At 41.4% G+C, this 13,106-nt stretch overlaps 1 protein-coding gene across 2 annotated transcripts in view; it reads left to right on the top strand.

Annotated features, from left to right (window-relative positions):
* The window catches only part of GNA14 (G protein subunit alpha 14), a 152,208-nt gene that overhangs the window by 83,640 nt on the left and 55,462 nt on the right, over positions 1–13,106 (top strand). The gene's annotated exons all lie outside the window — the stretch shown is intronic.

The raw sequence follows: 13,106 nt of genomic DNA, 5'->3' as shown, positions 1-13,106 counted from the left end.
TGACTGAGTGTGTCCTGCTTCAGCCTTCTTGATATGCTGAAAAGCAGGTGTGCAAGGGGATTAGCTCTTAGTGGTTCTGGTGTTGGGTCATGTGGGAGGTGCCTCCCGAGCCACTGGGAGATTCCAGCAGGGAGTGTGGTGATTCTTTACACAGTTTTCAGTGCATGTATTCTGTCTTTTTTAAAGTGTGCAATTCCTTTTTAATCACTTACACAAGGTATTTCCAAAATTAGGCCATTGTTGGACATTTAGGTTTATTTCAGAGAAGAGGTATGTCAGGAACGTCCTTCTAATTTTTAGTTAATCTACTTTCCTCTGTTGTAGGATGCGTTTTGCTTACTGGTCATATTGGGTGATGGGAGAAAGCTGGGAATTCGGGGATGGACTTGTAAGCAGACCTATTGGGATGTAAGGCTCGAGTGCAGGACAGTACCGCTTACCTTGGAACATGTGTTACCAATCAGATTGAGTAATCTAGGTCTCTGGGTTTCTGTTTTACTTTCCCTCAAGATCTTCTAGAGGTACCCTGAGTTAATATTTTAAATAAAATGTTTTATGGGGTTTGACAGTCCACCACTTTCCCCTTTTCTCTTGCTTCTAATTCTTTTTCATAAGGCCATGCCCACTTGCCCACTACCTGCATTAGTTTCCTGCGGCTGCTGTGACAAAGTACCTCCAACTGGATGGCTTAAACAGAAATGCATCCTTTCACATCCCGAAAGCTGCAAGTATGAAGTCAAGGCTGATCAGTTCCTACTGGTTCTCTCCTGCCTTCTGCTGGTGGCTGGCGGTCCTTCGTCCTTTGGATTATGGACATGTCCCTCCAGTCCCTGCCTCTGTCTTCACACGGAGTTCTCCCAGCAGTGTCTCTGTGTCCACACAGGGTTCTCCTCTCTGTGTCCAAATTTCTCTCTTCTTTTAAGGTTCCCAGTCATTGGATTAGGGCCCACTCTATAGCCAGTGGGACCTCTTCATAACATGATTACATATACAAAACCCCTATTTCCAAATAAAGTTGCTTCTTGAATTTTCAGGTTAGCATGAACTTCAAGGGATCACTACTCAACCCAGTACAGTGAATCTGGGCTCTTTGCTTCCCTCAAAATTCATGTTTATCCTGTGTGCAAAATATGTTCACACCCTTTCAGTATCCCCAAAGTCTTAACCCATTCCAGTGTCAGCTCCGAGTCTCAAATCTATCTAAATGTCAACTCAAAAGGCCTCAGATCTCATCATTTAAGCCATCTAAGGCCTGGGTGAGACTCTGGATATGGCCCATCCTGGAACAGAATTCCTGTCCATCCTGCAGACCTGGGAAACTAGGAAGCAATCGTACCTCCCGGCTCCTCCTCATTCGCTGTATCTGGCTTCATCCTCAATGCCTCTTTCTTTCTACTTCATGTACCTACTTCATTGTTTCATAAACTTCCTCTTATTCCTAAAACAGATGCCTGGAATAAACTCCATGCTGCGGTGGCTTGAGGAGAGGCAGAAGTTTGAATGGAAAGAACACTGGATTAGGTCCCAAAAATCTGGGCTCTGCTCACGGCTCCCCTGTGGATTTTGGACAGGCATCAGCAAACTTGTTCTGTAAAGGGCCAGAGAATAAATATTTTGGGCTTTCAGGGCTATAGAGTCTCTGTCGCAACTATTCAGCTCTGCTGTTGTAGTGCCAAAGCAGCCAGAGGCAATGTGTAAATGAACAAGCTTGTAAACTCCATTTGTAAAAGCTATTCTTAACTCATGGGTCATGCAATACAGGCCATGAGTGGATTTAGTCTACGGGTTGCCCACCCTAGTCCTAGGAGACGTCATGTAACCTCTGTGGTCTTGCATTTCCCCATCTCTTAAATGCAGACAACACATGCTCTACTTCAGAAGCCAACATGAGCAAAAGGAAGGACTTTACAACTAAATGGCACTTGAGAAGCAGGAGATTATTATTATTGGGGCAAATTTAAAACTTAAAAATGGACTCATTGTTTCCTCTATTACTTGGTGAGGTCATTGTCGCCCATTCCTTTTCTATTGTTTCTGAATAATTTTCTCTGTGGGCTAGTCCTGATTCCAAACTGCAGCTTGTAACAAAGTACCACGTTTAGGTCATAAAATGACAAAAGGACAGGGGTGCCAGTAGTATTAAGTAAATAGCTGAAGAACCACCATACATGTTTTCTTTACATAGTATTGTATCACTTGAAACAATGGATTAGTTCAGGCAGGGATGCACAAGACCTTAGTTAGCTCTCACCTGCACAGGGATGCACAATCTTCCCCCACCTCTTACTGCTGAGTATTTATTGCCATTATCTGATTTATTCAGAGCTGGGAACACTTTCTTGAAAGTATGTAGAAGGGAATTAAAAGTCATTTTAGGAGGTTTTATTTTAAGTGTTAGGGAGATTATTGCTCAGCTAGGTTACTGAAAATCTTCCCCTTTACTTGATGGGCTGCTTAGGAAAGGAAATTTATTAGAAATGTAGTTCAGCACTTGGTTTTTAACCAACATGTTTTTTCAATTAAGATATAGCCTTGAAAATTATTTCCTTTACCTTGCCTACTTTTTTTTTAAAGAAATGATTCATATGCATTTGCCCACTCTGTTGATAAGCCTTAATTATCAGAATGCCTCTCGAGTATCGTATGAACATATATTAGAATTTATGACTTCTTGAATAAATATTACAAAGGCATTTGCTCAGTGGCAGGACTCTTAACCCTGAGTTAGCTTATAACTCATGTTTACTAGTGATGATTTCACTGAAGCCTGAAGAGCCTCATATTTTTTGCTGTTTGTAGTGTCTCCAACTTCAGAAATTCTCATTCTAGGCCTGTCCTGCAGTAAAGGAAGTATTTCTGATCTTCTTAAAGGTTCTGCAGAATCTGCATGGATGATTTAGATACAGAATTTCCTAAGGACAAAGGGCAGCCCTGCCTAACTTCTGAAAAGCCTTTTAGTTTTATATTCAGTGATCCTTAGAAAAAAAGAGTAAGTTCTACAAGCTTTTTTACAGCTGACCTCAACTTCTTGCCTGCCCTCTGCTTATAGTAGCTCTTAACTGTACTGGGGTCACATCATATTTGCATATGACTTCAGACACTTCATTGCAAAGGCTCATCACAGAAACAAAAACAACATTTTGCAAAAGGAAAGTTAATAATTAAACAGTAAGAGGAGTATTTTTGCCTGCCATTCCTCCAAGTACTTAATTCGAAAGTCAATGTTTTGAGGAGTGTGAGGTCTGCAGTGCCCTTCAGAGAGAGAGCATCGTACTTTTCTGTTGGAAACTTTTGCTGAATTCCAAGTTACAGGCCAGGTGGCCCACTGGAGCCCCTCAGATGGCTAACTTTTGTAAGTTGAATTGATTCACAAGGCCTCTGCTAATTCTCTTTGAAGTTTTGCAGGCCCTACCTCTGGGTAAATGGATGCCTTTGTCTTGCGGCTTGAGTCTCTGACCCTCTGAGACCCACCCTCTCCTGATTGCTGTGTTTACATAGGACAATAGGACAGTTCAACCATGGCTCTCAGTCTTAGCTGCACATTGGGATCACCTACGGAGCTTTGCTGTTGCCCAGAGTACCGCCCCCAGACTCGGAGCGAAGTATTATTCTTGGAATGCAGCCTGAGCTTTTGGAGCGACTCGAAGAAGCTTCCCAGGTGATTCTAATTAGGCAGCCAAGGTTGAGAGCTCTTGCTTATATCTAACGTAACGTTATTTCAGGGTTTTCAGTTTGGATTCCACTTTCCCATCAACCTTTCCATAGCGAGAGGGAGACTTCTGATAATCTTTTCCATGGGATGACCTAATTAACCTTCACCCAGAAGCAAACCGAGTGGCTGTCACTGAGGATGTTTGTTGTGTTGTGCCCAGCAAGGCTGCCTTGATAAGATGAGGTGATGGTAGCCTTGACAGCACCGCCAGGTGACATTTTTTATTTCAGGGCAGGTTCTTTGTTTCCTTTGAGTCTTGCAGGGACCTAGCACAGCATCACGCTGAGAGCTTCTTGGGGTTGGATAGGGGTCAGGGGAGAAAAAGAAGCTGCATCTCCTCCTCGGGAAGTCAATTTCATAATGCTTTCTTGCCCTCCTTTTCCTGCTCTAGTCACATGGAAATTATAATTTCTTTTTGACTGGTAAAGAATCAGCAATGCTGGTGATGTTGATACACTCACTCCCAAGGAATGGATTTTGTTTGTAATAAAAAATGCCTTACAGTTTTATATTGTGAGTAGAGATATTACATTAGGAAATTAAGTAGCTGTGTATTTTTACTCATCATGAGTAGATATTTTTATTTATTGAGATGGTAATTCACCAGATATAAAACATAAACATTAAATATCCAACTTCACATTTAAGCGATGAAGTCTAGTATTTATGGGCAGGATCACAGGAGATTACATTTTTTAATACCAAAAAGGGCTTTGATGATGTCTCATACTTGGGTTTTTGTAACTATTCCAGCTTAACTTTTCATTCTCAGAAAGCAAGAGGCTAAAGCTCTAGAAGAGTCTATTAAAGACTCATGCAAAGAAAGCAGGCATAGTTAAGTAAAAATGGTCAATTTATATCACTCTTTATAGAAGAGTTTCTCAAGCCTTGAAGTATTTTAAGACCCTCTTATTTTCTAATTTTTAAAACATCTGTTAAAATATATTTTTTAGTCCCACTTCCTCATTCAATTTGAAAAGTCAGATTCTGCAGGAGCCTCTGGGAACAGGGAGGCCGATGTTCAGACTTTGGCTGTGGCCCAGAGTTGCTGGTTTTTCTGGCAAATGTTAAACTCGGGCTCTTTCCTCCCATGTCCTAGTGATGTTAAAAATTGCATAGTTCATTTCTCCTTACTAAGAACCCGGAGTTCTGGATGGTGTCACAACAACAAATTCTCTACCAGAATCCTAGGCTGGAGTGTTTCCATATAGTTCTCTGATTAATCAATTTCTACATTAGTGTGGAAAATTGCTATAATCAGAGCTTGAAATACAGGAGTTTGGAAAATGGGAAAGAATAGGATGAGGAGAGAAGTGATTTTCTTCTTAATCACCATCACAAGGAAATCTGACCACCCACTGCCCATTAAGTCTAGCTTGGGAGATGAGTAATTTTTTAGGCCAACTGTGAGTAATGAAATTTATTTGATCATTGAAATGTTCATTTCTTTCCCTACCTCAAAGCTAGCTATGAAGCTACCATATCCAAAGAAATACATTAAAAAATCAGGTGAAAAGGGGAACATCCCACAAAGTTACAAATAATCCAGAAACTAGTGGGATCATCTGTCTATTTGAACACCTATCCATCCATCCAATATATGTGAAATATTTGCCTTGAGTCTTTTACTTTGCTTCTAACTTTTTTGCTACCCTAAAATATAAAGGGAATATGTAAAACATTCTCATGATTCAAAACTCTTTATAAAAGCTAGAATCATTATCAGTGATATGAGTAAAATTCTTGTGAGATCTAAAATCCTTCACAATTTGCTTTCTCCTTGTGGCAGAGCTGTGCTCACAGTTTCTGATGGTAGAGAGGTAACAGGTGTGTCAGTGCTGCTGTCCTTTTAGACCCACCTTCTCTGAAAACCTAGTTACTTCACCAGTGAATGAATGCTGTAAACATGTGCCAAGATATAAATTAACCCCTGGGTTTGTGTTGGAGTCCTGCCAAGGGAATCATGTGTTTGGCTACTATTGTTGATTTGAGAGGTACATTTTCTTATTAATTGGTCAATACTAATAGGCTCTGCAATATTATCCTAGGCAAAACATTCTAGAAAGCATTCTCTCTGTATTAAAAGCTTTTGCGGGGGTTGGTGCTTGCAGGGCAAATGAAAATTTTATGGCTAGGATTCTCAGCTGATTTTAAATATTGCCCATTGTTTACATGTGATGAGGTAATACTTAGCAAACTGCACAGGGTCCTGTTTGCATTATCCCTTGGCAATAACTATTTATGACTGATATTGCTTTAAGAAGAGCTGCCTGGAGTGAACTGTCAGTCACTGAATCAGCCAGCGGGAAGGGCAGAGGTGAGCTGGAAGCAGAAGCTGAGGAGCCCCATGCTAAGAAGAGGAGAGAGAAGGCACAGAGTCTGGTGCTGGGGAGCAGGAGGAAGTGGAGACCAAGCCACCAGTGGAAGCAGTGCCTGGGGCAGAGACTGAGACAGGCTGACAGGAGTCTAGTGCTCGACTTTCTGCCATGTAAATAAAGCTTGGTATGAGTCCCTTTTTACCACCAACGTTCTGTTGTCATTATTTGGCCTTATCAAATTCACAGGGAACTTGCCCAGAGTGGGGAATCCTCTCCTCCTGGAGCCACAGTGCCCAAACGGTGACTAATCCAACAGAAACAAATTGCTAAAAAGGTTTTTTTTTTGTGTGTGTGTGTGTATGTGTATGTGCAAGTGGGTGAGTGTGTTTACCGGTAAATGTACCTTTAGCCATATCTATTAGAAGCCAGAACAATTGGCTTTATTTTTTCATTGACTCTACTTTTTGGAAGCTCAAATGTTTCAGGGAGCCTTAGGACATTGTATCTCATGCAGTTCATCTTGACCTCTGACACCTAAAACTGTCAGGTTTAATTAAGAATTATCCAAAGTAATGTAAAATAGCTTTTGCATTGTTACTATTGCTTTGTACTTTACCTAAATAAAATGTTTAAATATTTTGGCACTTTTTATCTGTAATTAAAATGAAGATGTGGGTGTATTTGTTGAAGCTGGCCATTTAGAGGATCTGGTTAGGAAATTGTTTGCTTTTGTGCGTGAGGGCATAATTTATTAAATGTAGGAAGATGACTGGTTTTTCTAGATTCTCATTGAAAAACCCCAGTCTTTTAATCACTTAAATATTTAAGGTTGAGTTAGTTGCCAAAAGGTTGAGGATAATAAGAAGTATGTTGTATATTAGGTGCCTGTAGGTTCTTTGCCTTCCTTTTATACTGAGAGCAGGGGAAGTGGTTGAAAGATGGCAATTGTGGGAGACCATTGTAGTTGACCAGCGGCCACCAATTCTCCCTGAGGCCCTGAGTTGTGCCCTCTCCATGAACCTCTGCTTTGCATTGACATAGAATATCTTTCCTGGGGAGTTGTGTGGCAGCTTCATTTTGGGTTTTATCACCACCACCATCATCATCATGATTTGAATCATTGATGTGCAGAGCTCTAACCAGGTTAGTTAATTACCCCAAACAAGAAAGTCTTTCTTTCCAAGGTCAAGTTAGCTCTCTTGGTGCAGTTAGAATGAGACATTAGCTGACGTAAGATTGAATTCCTGCCCTTCCTGTCATTTATACATCCTCAACAGCCTTGGACAGATCACCAAAGCCTTGGGCAAATCACCAAAGGTCTCCGTGTTTTTATTTCCTTCCTCAAATGAGGGCTGTGCTGGCTCCTGGTGAGATCACAAAATTTAAACATATGGGTAACCTACCTTCAGAGGCAGAAATCATATTCTGCTGTGTCCTGAACAGGTTACTTTTTTCACCAAAATTTAAACATTTTTTAAATTTGTTTTATTATTAACTTCCTAATTAACAAGACACTATATCAAGTACAGTGTTATATATGCTATATCCATATAGGCTGTATTTCATATGAACCAGGAGTTGTTTTCAAATACACTAAAAGGACCAGGATAACAACCAGAAAGACACATATATCAGACTTGCAATGAGAAAACCCACTTTCCAGAATGTGTATGGTTTGCAGATGTGTCCTCATCCTCTTTCTGGAAAGAATACCCATTTTTAGGTTTTCAGTATCTCTTTTCAAATGAATGAGTGGTCCCCTTCCTGTGCCTCCTTCCATGTCTCCTGTTCTCACACATCACCCCTCACAAGACAGGAACATCCCTCACAGAGATCTTAGGTCAGAGTGGCAGAGAGATGAAGCAGAATTTGTGTAATGTCTTTTAAATTTCTTGAATACTATTCTGTTTTGTTTTTAATGACAAGAGGTTAAAGAATTGGAGAAAGAATTTTCCCTAACAAACAATGCTAATTCTGGTCATTTCTTCACTCATTCAGAGAGAAAGATCCAGGCTGGACAGGCAAGTGGTGGGCTCTGGCTGTCCACATGTCTGTGTCTACCCAGGCAATGGGCTTTGTTTTAAGGGGAAACCAAGCGTTTTTTCTTTTTGAATCATGTATACCACTTTCCTATCTATGAAGGACAAGTCACTATCGGTGTGGTTTAAGTTGGTTGTTTTTATTTTTCGTATTTGTCCAGAGATGACATCGTCAGCAAAGACGTGACTTGATGTCCTTCCTAACCCCCATGCAAGGTCAAGTCCTCCCTTAATTTAGTTATGAGAACCTACTTACGATAGTTGTGCTTCCCTGCTTCTAGATGGCAGGTATTTCTGTCACTAGATGTTAATATGAATGGCAGATAATGCCTTATAGCCCTTCCCACCCAGGACACTTAGAGATGCATCCAACCCATAGCAATAGTACGTACTTGACACATATTTGTATTTTTATGAATTACATGGATGGCACAAGCTAAAAATGCTCTCCGAGTGAAACGTTGGCCCAAGAGAAGATGTAGTGGACAACTAGTCTAGACCCCTACGGCTTCAAAGATTTACTGGTCTCTCTGTTTCCCTTAGGGAAGTGGCCCGTGAAGTCCTCAGTGACCCCCTTCCAGTGCCCTAGCGCTGCCATGTGCCCTGATTAGTGCTTGGCTCCCCTGCGGTGTGAAGCTGTCACCTGGCTGTCTCCCCCATGTCACTTCATGTCTTAGACAAAAGTGGTGCCCAAAGAAAGTACTGCTTTTTTTGGTGGAAAACTTAAGAAATCTCTAGTTTTGTTACATCCTAGTTTTGGTATTTTAAAAAACCAAAACCCACCCAATAATACAGACCAGATTGGGTTTGTTTTTCCTACAAGCATTCTGACTGCTGGCAGCAGCATCCCCACAGCCCTAGTAACCTCATCTCTTCCGATGCTCTTTCAAGTCCCCAGCTTGGCGCACAGTGTTCCCTCCGCTCCTCCCTTCTCTCTTTGCTCAGCCAAGTCTGTCCTGCCCTCTTCTAGGATGGAAGCTCCATGAAGGCCAAGGACCATATGTGCCTTTATGCACCTTTGTAGCCCCAGTGCCTGACATGGATGCAGGCCAGTTTGCTGAAAGCCTATCCACTGACTTCTAGGGCAAAGGAATCTGAATTTGTTAGTGAGCCCACATAGGTGATCTTAGGGACATATTCTGGCCTTTCCTGAACTTGGCTCTGGCATTGCCCAGCCTCATCAGCACTCCCTAATGGGTTGTGATTTCCTGCCTATCCCATGCCTGTATTTGCTCATGTTCTCCATTGGTCAGAACATCCTGACACCCATTCCCTCTGCACTCATAAATAGTGACTTCATTTATTCATCTTGAATAAGGCATCCAATACTGTAGTAAACTTTCTTGGACAACCTCCCTCTTCCACTCTTGGGTTAGGAAGAGGGAGGTTGTAGTCTTTTCAGTGTATACCCTGTGTTTCCCGTATTACATGAGAATTCTTCAATTATGCATCTCTCCCACTTCTGACTAGGAGTTCCTCTAGAACTTGTCCTATTTATCTCTGAATCCCTTTGGGCTCAGTAATTGTTTGTGAAATGACATTAAAACCTCGTGTAAAGATAGTATAAATCAAAGCTGTGTGAGGGCTTTGTCCAAGGGCAATGTCTACAGTCTCAAAGGATGACTGAGCTCTTTTTCCTATGATCTATTTTACTTCTTTACCTTTGGGATTGTGACACTGGACAAAAAGGAACAGGGAGTCTACATGGCCATGGTTTTCTTTTTCCAAAGGAATATTTGGTACTTGGAAAGATTGTTTTTGCATTGCAGGATAATTGAGAAGCGTTACACAGTCATGGGGTTCAAAATCTAGCATAAGACGGTTAGGACTGGTTATGTTCCGGTCTTGGGATGTGGTTGGTGAACTGCAGATGTACCCTGCTCTGAGAGTTGGGCCACAGCTTTCAAGCTGAATCACCAGGTGGCAGTTTGGAATCTCACAGGGCCAGCAAAGTGGTGTGGTAGGGGAGAACTGCTTGCTGATGAGCTGGAGGAGAGACTCAATAAAGAATATCCTCTTCACCAACCGAGTTCTAAAGTAATTGAGAAGGAAGATGAAGGAGTAAGGCATGTGGTGACCAAAAAGTCATGTTTGCTAGGGCTAAAGCTGAGAATGTGGCTCATAACTGAGTCATGTGACATTTCTAATATTGAACCCAGAATGTGATAGACTTACCCATAGGTCTTCACTAACTCTGGAAGACCCTGGGCCTCACCCTCAGGGCAGGCCTCTAACAACATAGAAGAGAGGAAAGGGCAGGGGCCAGGAGACTGACCCGACTGACATGCTTCTGCATAGAGAGTATTGAGTGTGTCACCTGTGTCATAGAACTTATCATAGGCCACCTCTTCCCAAGCTTAGGGAGCTCCCTAATGGTGGGGGCTGGGTATTTATTGTGTATATTTCTGGGCACTATAACATGTGCCTCTACCAGGCTTTATTGAAAATATATCATTTTATCCTAAATAATTCTTCAGTGTGGCTACTATCACTTGCCCCCAACTTAGCGATAAGAAACTGAGGTTTATGGAAGTTAAATAATGTTGCCAAATTGCACAGGTATTACATGCCAGAGCTGGAAACTGAACCTAGGTGGTCTGACTTCCCAGGCAGAGCCTCTTTTTGGGTAGTATAAAGCCATGTGCAAGGGAGGTCTTGGGTTAGTATTGACAGGAAAGATTATAAAAGCAGTACATGATATGAATGGAGGATTCTCTATCTCAAAATCTGTATTCCTGGTCACTGTTCTCCCTGGCTGGGATCCACCTAGCTCACACAACTGTCAGTGTTAATCAATATTTACATGAAGGGGTCATGCAATTAAAAAAATATATTAGGATTAGGGTATCCATTGGATGAAGTTTGAGGATTAAACAACTTTCTGTTAAGTAGATATGAAACAGTTGCAGGGAGAATATTTGTAACTTTTATTTCCCTACAAGAGAGAAGTAAAGCCAGAGATGATGTCAAATTTATTTTGCAAATTGAAACAATCAGAATGCGGCAATGACCTTTGAACCCATGCCAGAAAGAGCAAATAGAACCTGAAGAGTATATTCTGATCATGGTGTGAAGGGACTCACTTCAGCTTTGGGTTCTGCTTGGATTGTCTCAGGTGCAAGTATAAGTATCAACTGGCTCCATTGCCAATCCCTTCAGACTCCCTGTCCTGCCCATGAGTTTGATTTATCCAGTTGGAAAAATCACAGCAAAAGAAAGAAGAGGGTTGTGAACATAATCTCTCCCGTCTCCCCAAAAAGGCATGCATACAGGTTGTACTTCCAAGTTCTCTGTCTTGGGGAGAAATGGGCCCTGAAATCCAGCACCTTTCAGAGCTGGCTCATGGGCCCCATATTTAGAATGTTGTGACTTCTGTTTTCTTAGCAACTTTAGGAACGTTTTGATTGACACTCTTGGGCTTAAGAGTAAGTAAGGTCTGTTCTGGAGAGCAAAGTAGGAATTGGAATTGTGCTTTTGTGGCTGGTTAGCTGGGTAACTTGGACAAGTTTCTGGCCCTCTGTGAACTGCTTCCTTGTTTGTAAAGTGAAATAACTAAATAATCTTTGATTTTAGAACCTCACAGGGATGGAGGACCCATCTTGGAATTGGAGAATAATAAAATTAGGACATCCTGGGATTTCCCAACATTACGGCCACCTTGGGAAGAGTGTCCTTTTAACCTCTATTCCTTCCTGCTTTAATAAATAAACTTTCTTTTTAATTTTATTTTTTAATGAGATGAGAAAATGCCTGCGCCCCATATACTTGGGGCCTTAGATTCAAATCTACTGGGTAATTCTAATATAGAGACAATTTGACCTTTCACTGACTTTGGCTAGTTCTGAGAGAATCTCCCTTCCTCCCCAAGGGTTGGACTGCTTCATGACTTATCAAATAATCTTAGAATCCTAGAACATCTCCAGATAATATGCCTCCTTACTCCTCTCCCCCTTCTAAGTTAGGCACTTTCTAACTTAGTTCCCTATACATCTGTTCTGGGAGCTGCCTTCTAATTATATCCTAGTTGCCTGATATAGAAAGGGCCAAAGGGAACATTCCATCTCTCCCTGGCTGTCCCAGGGGCATCTTGGGTCATGCATGGAAGCTTTCTCCTTGGTGAGCTGCCCAGAGGCCATTTACTGGGAACCAGACCTAAATGTGCGGTAGGACCCACCCGATGGCAGTGTGCTTTGGCATAATGAGCCATGGGATGTTCCCACCATGTTCCGGCTGATCGTTTAAATGTGATTAAAGATTCTTGGTTAATATTGAAATAAAGCATTCATTCCATCTAGAGTCCTATGAAGAAAAGCCCTAAAGCATTCCCCCAATAGGAATATATTCAAAGGGAGGTTCATCCTAAATCACACTCAAGAAGTACGATTATGTAGTCATAGATTTCAGAACTTGAAGGGATTCTCAAATCTAAATCTGCCTTCTAGGTTTACCCATATCTTTTCATGGTTCTGATACCTGAAGTCTCAAAATGTTAAATGGTGCTCAAGGCAAGTTAGAAGGACTGAAGAGAGCCTCGGTAGGGTTCTGATTCATGTCAGTCTACTTGGGTCTTTACATGAGTCTTAAAACAAGGTTATGAGGCAGCTGGTAATTTTCTGTAGAGAAAGTATTCCTTCTCCCTCCTTTTAAAAACTCACTAGGCCTCAGAAAATTAAACATAGACTAACCTTCTGATCAGCAATTCTACTTCCGGGTGTGTTCCCAAAAGAATTCGAAGGAGGGACCAAACCGGTACTTGTACATCTATGTTCATAGCATTAGTCACAACAGCCAAAAGTAGGAATAGCCCATGTGTCCATTGACAGATGATGGATAAGCAAAATGTGGTACATACATGCAATGAAATATTTTTCAGCCTTAAAAAGCAATGAAATTCTGACACATGCTTCAACATGGACAAAACTTGATCTTATGCTGAATGAAATAAGCTAGACACAAAAGGACACATGTTGTATGATTCCCCTTAGATGAGGTACCTACAAGGTCAAATTCAAAGAGACAGAAAATAGACTGATGGCT

The sequence above is a fragment of the Manis javanica genome, chromosome 2 (genome assembly GCF_040802235.1).
Source record: "Manis javanica isolate MJ-LG chromosome 2, MJ_LKY, whole genome shotgun sequence".
Classification (NCBI taxonomy): Eukaryota; Metazoa; Chordata; class Mammalia; order Pholidota; family Manidae; genus Manis; species Manis javanica.
The sequence above is the reverse complement of the archived record's forward strand: the minus strand, read 5'-3'. Positions and strand labels throughout refer to the sequence as shown.